The following is a 14,196-nucleotide window of genomic DNA, read 5'->3' on the forward strand; positions in this document are numbered from 1 at the left end:
AATGGCAAAATCTCATTCCTTTTTATCACTGAATAATATACATACGTATATATTTGTGCATGTATTTTCTTTTTTTGTCTCTACACAATCAAAACTTCTATTCCCTCAAGACAACTATCTGTACACATTTGTCCTTCAGCATTTCTGAATTTAATTCATGTGATGGAATTAAACTGATGTCACATGTTAACCCTATAGTAAATAACCCGCAGGTTGAAGTAAGTGGATTTTTTTAATTAAAAAGTTTTTTAAAATTTAAAGTATAGCTGATTTAGAATGTTGTGCCAATTTCTGTTGTACAGCAAAGTGGCTCAGTCATACATATATATACACTCTTTTTTATTATTACTATTTTCTACCATGGTGTATCCGAGGAGTTGGATATAGTTCTCTGTGGTATACAGTAGGACCTTGTTGATTATATTTTGTATTTTCTTTATCCATTCCTCTATCTGTAGAAACATGTTTCTTCCATATCTTGGCTATTGTAAATAACGCTGCAGTGAACAAAAGGACGCATATATCTACTCAAGTTAGTGTTTTTGTTTTCTTTGGATAAATACCCAGAAGTGGTATTGCTGGTAGTTCTATCTTAAACTATGTGAGGAACCTCCATGCAGTTTTCCATAGTGGTTGCATTCCCACAAAGAGTGCACAAGGGTTTCCTTTTCTCTACATCCTTCCCAACACTCGTTATCTCTTTTTCTTCTTGTCATTCTAACAGGTATGCGGTGATATCCTATTATGGTTTTGAATTGCATTTCCCTGAATAGGGATATTGACCACCTTTTCATGTATTCGCTGGCCATGTATATGTCTTTTTTGGAAAAATGTCTATTCAGATCTTCTGCCACTTTTTAATTGAATTTTTGTTTGTTTTTTAATTTTACTATTGACTTGTATACATCTTTATAAATATTGGATATTAATCACTTATCAGATATATGATGTGCAAATATTTTCTTCCTTTCAGGAGGATGCATTTTAATTTTGTGGATGGTTTCCTTTGCTGCGCAGAATCTTTTTAATTTAATTTAATTACAAGATGTTGAATGTAGTTCCCTGTGTTATTTCTATTTTGTAGGAAAGTTCATGTGTATCATTTTTTAGAATTCACATATAAGAGATATCATATGGTGTTTGTCATTCTCTGTCTGACTTGCTTCACTTAATATAATAATCTCTAGGTCCATCCATGTTGCTGCAAATAACACTTTTTCGTTCTTTTGTATGACTGAGTAATATTCTATTGTACATATGTACCACATTTTATCTATCCATTCATCTGGTGAGGGGCATTTAGGTTGCCTCCACATCCTAGTTATTGTTAATAGTGCTGCTATGAATACTGGGGTGCATGTATCCTTTCAAGTTATAGTTTTCACCAAATATATGCCCAGGAGTGGAATCTCTGAACATATGGTAACTCTATTTTTAGTTTTTACGGGAACTTCCATACTGTTCTCCTTAGTGGCTGTACCAATTTACATTCTCACCAACGGCGTAGGAGAGTTCCCTTTTCTCCACACCCTCTCCAGCAATTATTATTTGTAGACTTTTTTTCCCTTTTTTACCTGCACCCATGGCATGTGGAAATTCCTGGGCGAGGGATCGAATCCAAGCAGCAGCTGTGCTCTATCCCACAGCTGTGACAATGCCAGACCCTTAACCCACTGTGCTAGTCTGGAGATTAAACCTGCACCACCACAGAAACAACAGCAGATCCTTAACCCACTGCACTACAACAGGAACTCCCTTTGTAGACTCTTTGATGCAGCCATTCGAACGGTTGGAGGTGATTCCTCATAGTGATTTGATTTGCCATTCATTAATAATTAGTGATGTTGAGCATCTTTTCTTATTCCTATTGGCCATCATATGTCTTCTTTGGAGAAATGTCTATTTAGATCTTCTGTCCATTTTTTTTTTTACTGTTTTTTAAAATTAAAGTGTGGTTAATTTATAATGTTCCAATTTCTTCTGTACAGGAAAGTGCCCCAGTCATTCATATATAAATATAAACTTTTTTTCTCAAATCATCCCCCATCATGTTCTATCCCAAGAGACTGGACACAGTTCCCTATGCTATACAGTAGGACCTCATTGCCCATCCACTCTAAATATAATAGTTTGCATCTATTAACCCCAAATTCCCCTTCCAATCCCATTCCCCACCCCCACGGCAATGACAAGTCTGTTTTCCATGTCTGTGAGTCTGTTTCTATTCTGTAGATAGGTTCATTTGTGCCATATTTTAGATTCCACATATAAGTGATCCCATGTGGTATTTGTCTTTCCTTTTCTGACTTACTTCACTTAATATGATAATCTCTTATTGCATCCATGTTGCTGCGATTGGCATTATTTTTTCCTTTTTTATGGCTGAGTAGCATTCCATTGTATATATATATCTCACATCTTCTTAATCCATTCCTCTATGGATGGACATTTAGGTTGTTTCCTTGTTTTGGCTTTTGTAAATAGTACTGCAGTGAACATAGGCATGTGTGTTTATTTTTGAATGAATGTTTTGTCCAGATATATATGCCCAGGAGTGGGACTGCCAGATCATATGATAGTTCTATATTTAGTTTTCTGAGGAACCTCTATACTGAATTCCATAGTACCAATTTACAGTGTAGGGGAGTTCCTTCAACCAGCAGTGTAGGACAGTTCTCTTTTCTCCACACTTTCTCCAGCATTTGTTGTATGTAAACTTATTAATTATGGCCATTCTGACCAGTATGAGATGGTACTTCATTGTACTTTTGATTTGCATTTCTCTAATAATTAGTAATGTTGAGCATCTTTTCATGTCTCCACTGGCCATCTGCATGTCTTCTTTGGAGAAATGCCTATTTAGGTCTTCTGCCAATTTTTTGATTGGGTTTTTTTTTTTATTTTTTGTTGTTGTTGAGTTGTTTGTATATTTTGGAGATTAAGCCCTTGGTGTGGACAACTTCCGAACATTAAAAACACATCTTCCTGCCCTGCAACTGTCTGAGATTTACCTCCACGCTCAACCAGGTTCTCACAGTAAATACGGGAGAAAAATCCCCTGGTCTTCCAGCAAGGGAAGAAATAAGGAACCATTTTGAAATGTGCCAGAGCATTCTGATTTTCTTAACAAGGTCTGCCCTTATTAACTGAGGAGAAACTAGTTAACCTTAGCCTAACTTGCTGGGATATTATCAGAGCCTCAGTGACCTAGGGGAAGTGAAATTCCTAAGTTCATTCCTAGCCTTCCAAGTGGAAGAAGGGAAACATCCAATTCCAGGACCCTCTATTCCCCTCTCAGATCTAAGATAAATGTGAGAAACACCTGTGAAGTTGATAGTCTGGAGGAACAGGCTCACCGAAAGACCAAGACCTACTTCTAGGACTGTGGAAATCTTCCTCTGCCCTTAGACCTCATCACCACTTACTGAAGACCTAGTGACAGCAGGTCCTTTGACCTGGTACATCATGTGCAGCTATCAAAAAATTAAAGGTAGGAGTTCCTGCTATGGCACAACAGGATCAGCAGCATCTCTGTAGCACCAAGGATGCAGGTTTGATCCTTGGCCTGGCACAGCAAGTTAAAAGTATCTGGTGTTGCCACAGCTGTAGCGTAGGTTACAGCTGTGGCTTGGATCTGATCGCTAGCCTGGGAATTCCATATGCTGTGGGGTGGCCAAAAAAGAAACAAAAAATTGAAGGTACACTGAAAGGCAAAACCATACTATGAATAGGCAGCAAGTATGAGATCGATTTATTTTTCACTGCTGTGGTGAGGGCTCCATCCCTGGCCCAAGAACTTGCACATGCCACAGGAGGGGGAGGAAAAAAAAAAAAAAAAAAAAAGCACTGCTTTGTAATATGGGCTGTCTCCTTTCCCCTTTTCTTTCTTGTCCCTGCTAAGTATGGAGGCTCTGTCCTAGAAGTGAGACTTGAGACCAGAACTGAGGTTACTGCAATACTCTTAGATTTAAGGAGGTCTCCCTGCACTCACCTGCAACTGTAGGTCTGCCGAGTATCTCCTGCGTTGGACTGATGTTCTCTGAGAGATATACCTGCAATGCATATAAAGACAAAGGATTTCTAGCAATATCCAAATCATATAAAATCAATAAGGAAAACTACCCATAATGTGCAAAGGTTAAAAACAGGCAATCCGTAAAAGAGAAAATCTGAATGTTAAATAAGCCTGAAAAGGTGCTTCATATCACTGGCAACTGAAAGTGCTAATTAAAACATGAAAATAGAGTTTCATCTGATTCGGTATTGAAGGCATTACAATAAGCTAATATAATCATTACAAAAAAAGAATCAACTCTTGACTTCTGTTAAAGAACAACCATCACTTCATGGGTATTCTGAAAGGAGAAAGCCAGGAAAAAACTTCTGATAAGAAGAGAAAATTACATCTCTGGTGCTCTCTCTCTGATGTCTGGATTTTTGCTTACAGTTCCCACATCCTAGAATATTCTCTTTCAATGTCTTTACCTAGCTAGTTTCTATTCATCTCTCTGGTCTTACCTTAATTATCAGTTTCAAGAAAACCTCTGACTCACCATAGACATAGATGCCCCTGCTATGTCCGTCCTTGGCATTTTATACTTTCTTCACCATAGCATTTTTCAAACATTGCTGTTGATGGTCAGTTTTATATGTCACTTTGGCTTGGCTGTAGTGCTGAGTTATTCAATCAAACCCTAACCTACTATGGTTAGATTTGGTTAGCATCTACAATTAGTTGACTTCATGTAAAAGAGATTATCTTCCATAATCAAGGTAGGCCTGTTTCAAGTAGTTGAAAGGACTTTAAGAACAGAACCCAAGTTACCCTAAGGACTAAGAAATTGTACCTGTGAATTGCAGTATGACCTCCTGCTTGAGAATGTCCAGCCTTTTTTTTTTTTTTTGTCTTTTTGCTATTTCTAGGGCCGCTCCCTGATCCTTAACCCACTGAGCAAGGCCAGGGATCGAACTGCAACCTCATGGTTCCTAGTTGGATTCGTTATCCACTGAGCCACGATGGAAACTCCCTGTCTAGCCTTTCTTAACTGCCTGCCTGCCCTAGGAATTTTGGACCTTACTAGCCAACCCTCACAAACTGCATAAGCCAATTCCCTGCAGTGTATCTCTCAACCCACTCTCTCTCTCTCCATTAATATATATTATATATATTATACATGTATATACACATACTATATAGTATATATACACACATATATATGCATACATATATATAAAATATAAAATTCTAGTTCTGTTCTCTAGTGGAAAATTACCTGGTAAAATTACTATATCATTAAAATAGGAATGGTGCCTGTTTTAATTACTTTTGTATTTCCAGTGCCTAGAATATGCTCAAATTTTTATTGAATGTTTGAATGAATTCTCTACTAAGATTAAAGAGTATATGAGGCCCAATATAAAAATCCTCAATACAGATATAGGGAGCCCTCCCTAGTACACTATGGAATTGAAGAAGGGAGGGGCTAAAAGATTTCTAGATGCTTCTGGGAAGTTCTGACAAATGCCAAATAGTGACAGTTCAGTCTTTAGAGAAAATATCCTTTTGATAAGTCACTGGAGTATTTAACCAGTTTTCAAAGTTGTAGCAAATGCTGAGAGGAAGAAAGCTGATTCTAAGAGGCAGTCATTTCTGTATTAAAAAGGAAGATTCAGCCAAACAATACTGGTGTAGTTTAGGGGCAATAAACTTTGATATTAGGAAGAAATGTAAATATTAATATACTTATAGACCATAATTTTATACTCCAGGAGTCTTATTCCACTTCTAATTCCAATGAAACAAGAAAATAGAGTTTCATCTGATTCATCTCAAGCAATATTACAAAACCTTGTATGATAACAGCAAAAGAATGAGTCAGAATGTTGGTTTCTATTAAAGAACAGATATACCTTGTAGATATATTTTTTAAGCCAGAAAAAAAAATCTGATGAAAAGAGAGAATGACATCAAAACCTTTAAAAAGTACTAAAGATTGAAGTTTTAAAAAAGAAAAACTCCTGAACTGTGCTATAAAACTGTTTTCCGGAGTTCCTGTCATGGCTCAGGGGTTAACGAATCTGACTAGCATCCATGAGTCATGGATGATGCAGGTTCGATCCATGGCCTTGCTCAGTGGTTTAAGGATCTGGCGTTGCCATGAGCTATGGTGTAGGCTGCAGACTCGGCTCGGATCCCGCGTGGCTATGGCGTAGGCCAGCAGCTACAGCTCCCATTCGACCCATTGCCTGGGAACCTCCATGGCCTGTGGGTTCATCCCTAAAAAAAATCCCCACCCCCCCCAAAAAATATGAAGCTTGTTACATCAGCAGCAACTGAATATTGATAAAGACACTATTCCTGGGGCCACTCTATGCCAACCAAATCTGAATCTGCAGGAGTCAAGTCTGAGCACTGTATAGTTACTCAGCTCTTGAGGCGATTCTGATACACAGCCAGTTTGGGGAACTAACTCTAAGCTGTCAAAGTCGTCATAATGTATCCTTCTTTTCCTTCAACTCACTAGTCAAGATTGGCTTCTTATGAGAAGATTTTATGATTTCTTTTACCTACTGGCATAATATCTGTGCTTCCTTTTATCTTCTACTACCTTATCTTAATATGGTATTTAATCAGAATTTGTTATCTTATAGAACCAGGAAGTAGAGTTGGGTGTAGCAGGGAGAAGAAGCATCACAATATTTTAGTTCTTTCCGTATTGAATTTTTTTTTCCCCTATGGCCATGTCCACAGCATGTGGAAGTTCCCAGGCCAGGGAATGAACTTGAGCTACAGCAGTGACCCCAGCCACAGAGTGACAGTGGTAGATCTTTAACTGCTAGGCTACCAGGGAACTCATCCATATTGGATCTTTAGATTCTGTTTAGTTATATTAGTTCTAGTGTTCTCTCAGAACAATAAACATTTTCATATTAATATATTTTCCCACATCCCTGACATGGAAGATCCCAAGACACAGTGTCCAGGGAAAGTATCACAGCTCACTTAGACTAAGTATTTTCCTACTTACAAGCTTGACATGTAATTTTTTTTTTTTTTTTTTAGGGCCGCACCCACAGTATAAGGAGGTTCCCAGGCTACAGGTCGAATTGGAGCTGTAGTTGCTAGCCTACACCACAGCCACGGCAATGCGGAATCTGAGCTGTGTCTGTGACCCACACCACAGCTCATGGTAACGCTGGATCCTCAACCCACTGAGCAAGGCCAGGGATCGAACCTGCATCCTCATGGATGCTAGTCAGATTCGTTTCTGCTGAGCCACAACAGGAACTCCCAAGGTGTAATTCTTGATCCAAAGCTTTAAAGAGTTTAATAAACATAAAGAACCTAGGCTTAGAGCAGAGATACAGGTACAAATCCAAGCTGTACCACTAATGTGATTTTAGCAAAGTTGCATAACCTTTCCAATTCTAGATTTCCTCATCAGTAAAGTGAATATGCAATGTCTCATGTAGAATAATAGCAAGAAGAATAACTGATAATAACTGGATACTATGCTAAATAGAAGATAAAAGGAAAAACTAAATTAATAGTTTCTCATCCATTTTTTTCTTTCTTTCTTTTTTTTTAACAGCTGTACCTACAGCATATGGAAGTTCTCAGGCTAGGGGTAGAATCAGAGCTGCATCTGCTGGCCTACACCACAGCCACAGCAATGCCAGATCCAGGCCATGTCTGCAACAACTCCAGATTCTTAAGGCACTGAGCGAGGCCAGGGATCAAACCCTCATTGAACCCAAACTCTGTCATGTTCTTAACCTGCTGAGCCACAATGGGAACTCTTGTTTTTCATCCATTAAAAAAATGTGGGTGATCATGCAACTGCAACAGCTTTTCATCATAATTGAGACTACCATGAGTATTACATGTCCAAATTTATTGTTCTAGTAAAAAAAAATTCACAATCAGATCAAAAGAAAGACAATAAAATTTGGATCTTGTCCATTCAAAAATCAACAATACCATTATATTGTGAACTATCTACCTGAAGTTAAAGAAGGTATTTTTTTTATTATAGCAGATTATATTTCCCAGCAGTGATTGCAATAATATTTCACATCCTACATGCCTTTTTTAAAGAATCTTACCATATTCCCATCAAAAGATGGAGTTTATGTCCCTCCTCTTAAACTAGAGGGACCTTTGTGACTTCCTCAATGAATATACAGTACAGCAGATGGGACACTAATGCAACTTCTGAGGCTAGGCTGTAAAAGGCAATACCGCTCCTGTCTAGCTCTAATTCTCAGTATTCTGTCCTTGGAATCCAAGCATTGTGCCTCAAGGAAGCCCAAGTCACATGGAGAGACCTATGCAGAGTAAACAGCTAATACTAACCAGCTGAGTGAGCCCTCATGGAAATGGCTCTTCTAGTCCTCGGTCAAGCCACACCCACCTGATGCTGCATGGAGCAGACTCAAGCCTTCCCTGTTCAGCCCTGAACAAGTTACAGATTTTTGAGCTAATTAAATGAGTGTTTTTGTTTTAAGCCACTAAGTTTTGGGGTAGTTTTTTATGTAGCAATAGATTACAAGAACATTGCCTAATTCAGTAGAACATATTGTGTCAATACCACACCAACCCTTTCTTAAATTACCTATGTGTTGTTAGAATTGAGTATTTGGACATCTAATTCAACTGAAGAATATTATTCAAAACAGTGTTAGGATTCCTGCTTGGACACATGTGCTTAAGTTTGGAAAAAAAATATGTTGAAAGATGTTCATTACCGTGCTATTTCAAATAGCAAGAAAAAAGAAAGGAAATGATGTAAATACTCATTTGTAGGTAAAATAAAGGTGCATCTATGTATGTAATGCTATACAGGCACTAAAATGAAGATAGAGATCTAAATGTCCTAATCTAATTTTAAGTGAAAAATGAAAAAACACAAAACTGTGTATAGGATGATCTTACATGTGAAAATATATAATAAATACTTCGTATATGTAGTTGTATAGGGAGAAGCATTTCTGGAAGGAAAAATTAACAAGAAATTGTTAACAATGACAACTTATGGGGTATAGGATTGTGAAACTAAATTGGGAAACCAGAACTTCTATTTCCTTTTCTATATTCTCTATACTTCTAAATCTCTTAGTTTGAGTTTGAGTTTTATAATAAAAATACTTTCAGGGCATAAAAACAATTCAGTTTTGCCAACAGTATCAGAATTACTTTTCAAGTTTTCTTTAAAATGATTTCTCCCCTAAGGGGCATGAGTAGGTGTTTGAAATACATGTGTCCTCCCTCAGTGATCTCACTGGTGCATGAAAGCTGTCACTCATGGAGCCACTGACTCAGACTCCAGTGCATTTAAGGACAGGCAGGCCTGGCTTTCGTCTACAAGAGTAAAACTCCTTTAAAAGTAGTAAGCAACTGATCAAGTCCTGCTTTACCCTGTGAACCTGAAGAACCATAAATACAGGAAGAAAACAGCTGGAGTTCCCACTATGGCACAACAGGATCTGCAGGCATCTTAGGAGCTCTGGGACACAGGTTTGATCCCCTGCCCAGCACAGTGAGTTAAGGATCTGGCGTTACCACAGGTGCGGCTTAGGTCTCAACTATGGCTTGGATTAGATCACAAACCTGGGATTGCCATGTGCTGTGGGGTGGCCAAAAAAGAAAAAGAATAAAACAGCCTCTGCCTTTAAATTTGCCACAGTAATGCTAAGTGTTCCCATAACCAACATGAGTTCTTACCTCATTTTTCAACTTGCCTCAGAAATAAATTATATTAGCATCAAACCTGGAAGAACAACACATGTTAATAGAGGCAGCAGTGTTAGTTATGACCCCACAGTCATTTACTTTACTGACACTACAAGATTCCCATACCAGTTCACTGGTATATTGCTAGGGCTAAGGGTAAAATTACTCTGATTATCTAAACACGTCAGCTAGGGGTCAGGTTAGGTGACCATAATGCCGGTGGGTGGTGAGAAAGTCAGCAACAGCAGATGAAATCAGCCTCTTATTTTCTGTGACTCAGCTAGAAATACCATAGGTAATTTGGAATTTAATATTATCAAACCAAGCATCTCAGCATAGATTAGATGTTTTCATGTTATTATAGTGTGATTCATGGTAGGAAAGTTTTGATTTGGAAATGTGACTAAACAATCACTTGGAAAATTTTTTCATGAAAAAAACTTTTAAAAGCTTACTAGCAATAATCCCAAACAATACTAACAAAATATAAAGCAAGCAAGCCAGTCTTCACTGAAACTGAATGAATTCCCAAGATAGTGAACTTACAGTTCAAGCCAAGCTTCTTGCCTTCGTCCTCTGAACTCCCAGAGCATGCAATCATTTGGTCAAGAAGTCTGTGTTGAAGTCCTCTGTGCCACATTTTTTGCCTGACAAGAGAGGCAAAGGATGTCATTCTTTCCCCCTGAGTTTTGGTTCATGTCATCGCTATAGTTCATATCCCATCATATTATGGTTTACTGTAAATATTTACTAAAGAAGGGTCCATGTCTAACTAACATTTGTTCACTGTGTCTAGCACAATAACCAATTTTAAGTTCAGCAAAAAGTTTAAAAATTAATTTTCTATCCAAAATATGGCCAAGTGGTCAGGGGAATAAGGAAAAAAGTGAGATTAGATGAAAAAGAATCAGAATTACTGGACTAATAAACAAGGCACCAACAATTCCTGATTGCCCAACATGTGCCAAACATCATCCCGGAGGACTTATATGTATTCCTTCGTTTAATCTTCACTCAATCTTGTGAGGCAGGAAGGAAACTAAGACTTTCAGAAGTTAGTGACATAATCCCTTCCAACCTATCCTTCCCACTGCAGACCAGTAACATAGTCTAGGTACTCATTGGCTTAAAAAGTTTCCATGGCTCTCCATTATCCTTGGAGTAATGTCCAAGACCCTTAACCAGCATTTCGTGCCTCTCTTTCGCCTTCTCTGTCCTCTCTTGGTGTAATGCAATTCCTTCTGTACCTCTCCCTGCCCTCCCCACCCCTCTACATCCATGACATGTGGAAGTTACCAGGCCAGGGATCAAATCTGAGCTGCAGCTGCAACCTATGCCACAGCTGTGGAAAGCCTGATCCTTAACCCACTGCGCCACAATGGGAACTCCATTCTTCAGTTCCTTGAACACACACCATGCCCTTTTTCTTATCCTGGACTTCCCACAGGCTGTTCTTTCTACACGGATTGCTTTTCCTTCCTCTCTTCTCAAAAAATGTTGAATGAATGAATGAAGGAATTTTAAATAAAGTAGGATCCTACACAGGGATTAAGAGTAGTAAAGGAATTAGAGAATTAATCACAAAACTATAGTATATGAGTTACTCAAGGTTTAAGCTGATCACAAGATGCAGTATATCTAGCACACAGATCTTGGTCTTCACTAGTCCCTGCTCTCCCTTCAAGCCTTAGCATTAGTGCCAATTCCTCTAGGATACTTCTGTGACCACCATGATGGCTAAGTCCCTTACTGTATGCCTACAACTCCATCCACTTCCCTTCTACAGTGCTCAGCACATCAGACTAAGGCTACTTGAAGGCAGGGATGTGACTTCCTGTTTTCTTTTCCATTCCTAACAGATAACATTATAACACCACTGCTGGCTACTCACTATGTATTTCTATGCAACATTTCCCCCCCCCCCCCCCCCGCCCCCGAGAGTGAAGCAGGAATCCTTGGAGAAATAGGTGATTCTAGGGCTGGGACAGAGAAAATACAAGATGAGTCTGGAATATCTTGTAGTGCAAGAAAGTAAGATGCTCAAGTGTGCAAAATGTGGGGTGGACTTAGTAAGTCTCATCTGTCAGACAGACTATGGGAAGGGAAAAATAGTAACTTTGTAACAGATCAAAATTGGAAGACACAACTTTAAACAAGTGATCCAGTAGTAAATAGGACTCCCTGATCAAGAACTCCCTAATATGATGCAATGAAAAAGAAACCTCTCAGTGTGGAGAAAAAAGAACCCTCCTACAATGCTTGTGGAAATGTAACTTGGTGCAGCCGCTATGGAGAACAGTAAGGAGATTCCTTTAAAAACTCAAAAAAGAGTTACCATATGATCTAACAATCCCACTCCTGGGCATATATCTGGAGAAAACTATAATTTGAAAAATATACATGCACCCTGATATTCATTGCAGCACTATTACTACAGCCAAAATATGGGAGCAACCTGAATGGCCCTCAACAAATGAATAGATAAAGAAGATGTAGTATATATATACAGTGACATATTACTCAGCCATAAAAAAGGATGAAATACTGCCATTTGAAGCACCATGGATGGACCTAAAGATTATCATATTAAGTGAAGTCGGTTAGAAAGAGAAAGACAAATATCATATGGTATCACTTATATGTGGACTCTAAAACAAATAGTACAAATGAATTTACTTACAACACAGAAATAGACTCACACACATAGAAAACCAATTTATGGTTATCAAAGGGAAAAGCAGGGAGAAGGATAAATTAGGAGTTTGGGATTAACATATACACACTACTATATATAAAATAGACAATCAGTTTCTGTGTGGCATAGCAGATTAAGGATCTGGTGTTGCCACAGATGTGGCACAGGTTTCAACTGCAACATGGGCTCTATCCCTGGCCTAGGAACTTCCATATGCCATGAGTGTGGACACAAATAAAGAGATGATTCTTGGAGTTTCCTTATAGTGCAGCACGTTAAGGATCTATTGTTGTCACTGCAGGGGCTTGGGTCACTGCTGTGGCATGGGTTCAATCCCTGGCTGAAGATTTTCCACATGCTGCAGGTGTGGACAAAAAAATAAAGTTAAATTAAATTAAATAGATAACCGACAAGCATTTAGTATATAGCACAGAGAACTATACTCAATACCCTGTAATAATATATAAGGGAAAAGAATCTGGAAAGATATAAGATTATACACACACACATATATATATAAAACTGAATCACTTTGCTGTACCATTGAAGCTAACACAACATTGTAAATCAATTTATATTTCAATTTTAAAAAAAGAAAAGAAAAAAGCACCTTTCCTCTGGGATATTTCTCTCCAATATCTATAATCTTTATGTAATCATGAGAAAATCTCAGATAACCTATACTGGGAAGCAGTATAAGAAATACCTCACTAGTGTATTTTAAAGCATCAAATTCATGAAAAACCTAAGAAAGACTGAGAAGCTGAGAATTCTAAGGTGACATGATAACTAAAAGCAACATGGGACCAATGTCAGCAACCTGACAGCATAAGAGATTCCTTCTCTTTACCACCCTTTTTAATCAACGGATTAGTCATCCATATCCAAACCAAATTGCCTTGGTCGATCTTTTATGTCCTAGAACCTTACTCTAAGGAATTCAGAAGGCGTTTCGTGCATCATTGCACCTAGTAAGAGACAAACCTCCAAAAAGGTTGCAGAACAAACGGAGCCAGTGAAACTGCCTACATCCTGCTAGTTGCTATCAGACAAAGACTGAGTGAGTGCTGACCAAGCAAGCAGCTATACATGAGAGAGAACTTATAGAACTCTAGCCATCCTGAAGGGAGATTCAGGCAAACCCCTGGAGGAAAAAGAAAAAGAAAAACATGAATTTTGTTGCCATAAAGGCAATAAGAGAAACTTTCCTGTTACTGGCTTCCTTTTCATTTATTATATTGAGTTTTGGAATTCTAAATCTTTGAAAGAATTTATTTATTTTTTTTACTTATTTTTTTAAGAATTTAAAAAGGAAAAAAAATAAATAGAAAACTTCTGTATAAGGACCAAGTAATTACAGTAAAAATGAAAACAGTGGAAAAGTTTTGTCTCAAATGTTAGAAAAATGAATTACATATAGAATATAAAAACTTTGGAGTTCCTGTTGTGGCTCAGCAGGTTAAGAATCCAACTAGTATCCATAAGGATGTAAATTCAATCCCTGGCCTCACTCAGTGGGTTAAAGGATCCAGCACTGCTGCAAGATTCAGTGTAGGTCACAGATATAGCTCGGATCTGGCATTGCTATGGTTGTGGTGTAGGCCGGCTTGGGAACTTCCATATGACACTGATTTGGGCCTTAATAATAAAATAAAAAAGACCAAAAAATTAAGTTAAATAGGAGCAAGATCAAGATGGCAGAGGAGTAAGAGGTGGCACTCACCTTCTCCCACAAACACATCAAAAAAAAAAAAAATCCACATTTAGA

At 38.1% G+C, this 14,196-nt stretch overlaps 1 protein-coding gene across 4 annotated transcripts in view; it reads right to left on the reverse strand.

Moving 5' to 3' along the window:
• Window positions 1-14,196, reverse strand: part of LOC125125350 (calcitonin receptor-stimulating peptide 1) — a 51,434-nt gene that overhangs the window by 11,448 nt on the left and 25,790 nt on the right. For 3 of the 4 annotated variants that reach the window (XM_047776222.1, XM_047776225.1, XM_047776221.1), the window contains exons 2-4: window positions 10,280-10,380; window positions 9,725-9,770; window positions 3,992-4,052 (exon numbers count right to left, since the gene is read on the reverse strand). The gene's annotated coding sequence lies outside the window, so the exon portion shown is untranslated. The remainder of the gene's footprint in view (window positions 1-3,991; window positions 4,053-9,724; window positions 9,771-10,279; window positions 10,381-14,196) is intronic. The other variant, XM_047776223.1, reaches the window with a different exon arrangement.

This window comes from Phacochoerus africanus, chromosome 4 (assembly GCF_016906955.1).
Source record: "Phacochoerus africanus isolate WHEZ1 chromosome 4, ROS_Pafr_v1, whole genome shotgun sequence".
NCBI classification, from domain to species: domain Eukaryota; kingdom Metazoa; phylum Chordata; class Mammalia; order Artiodactyla; family Suidae; genus Phacochoerus; species Phacochoerus africanus.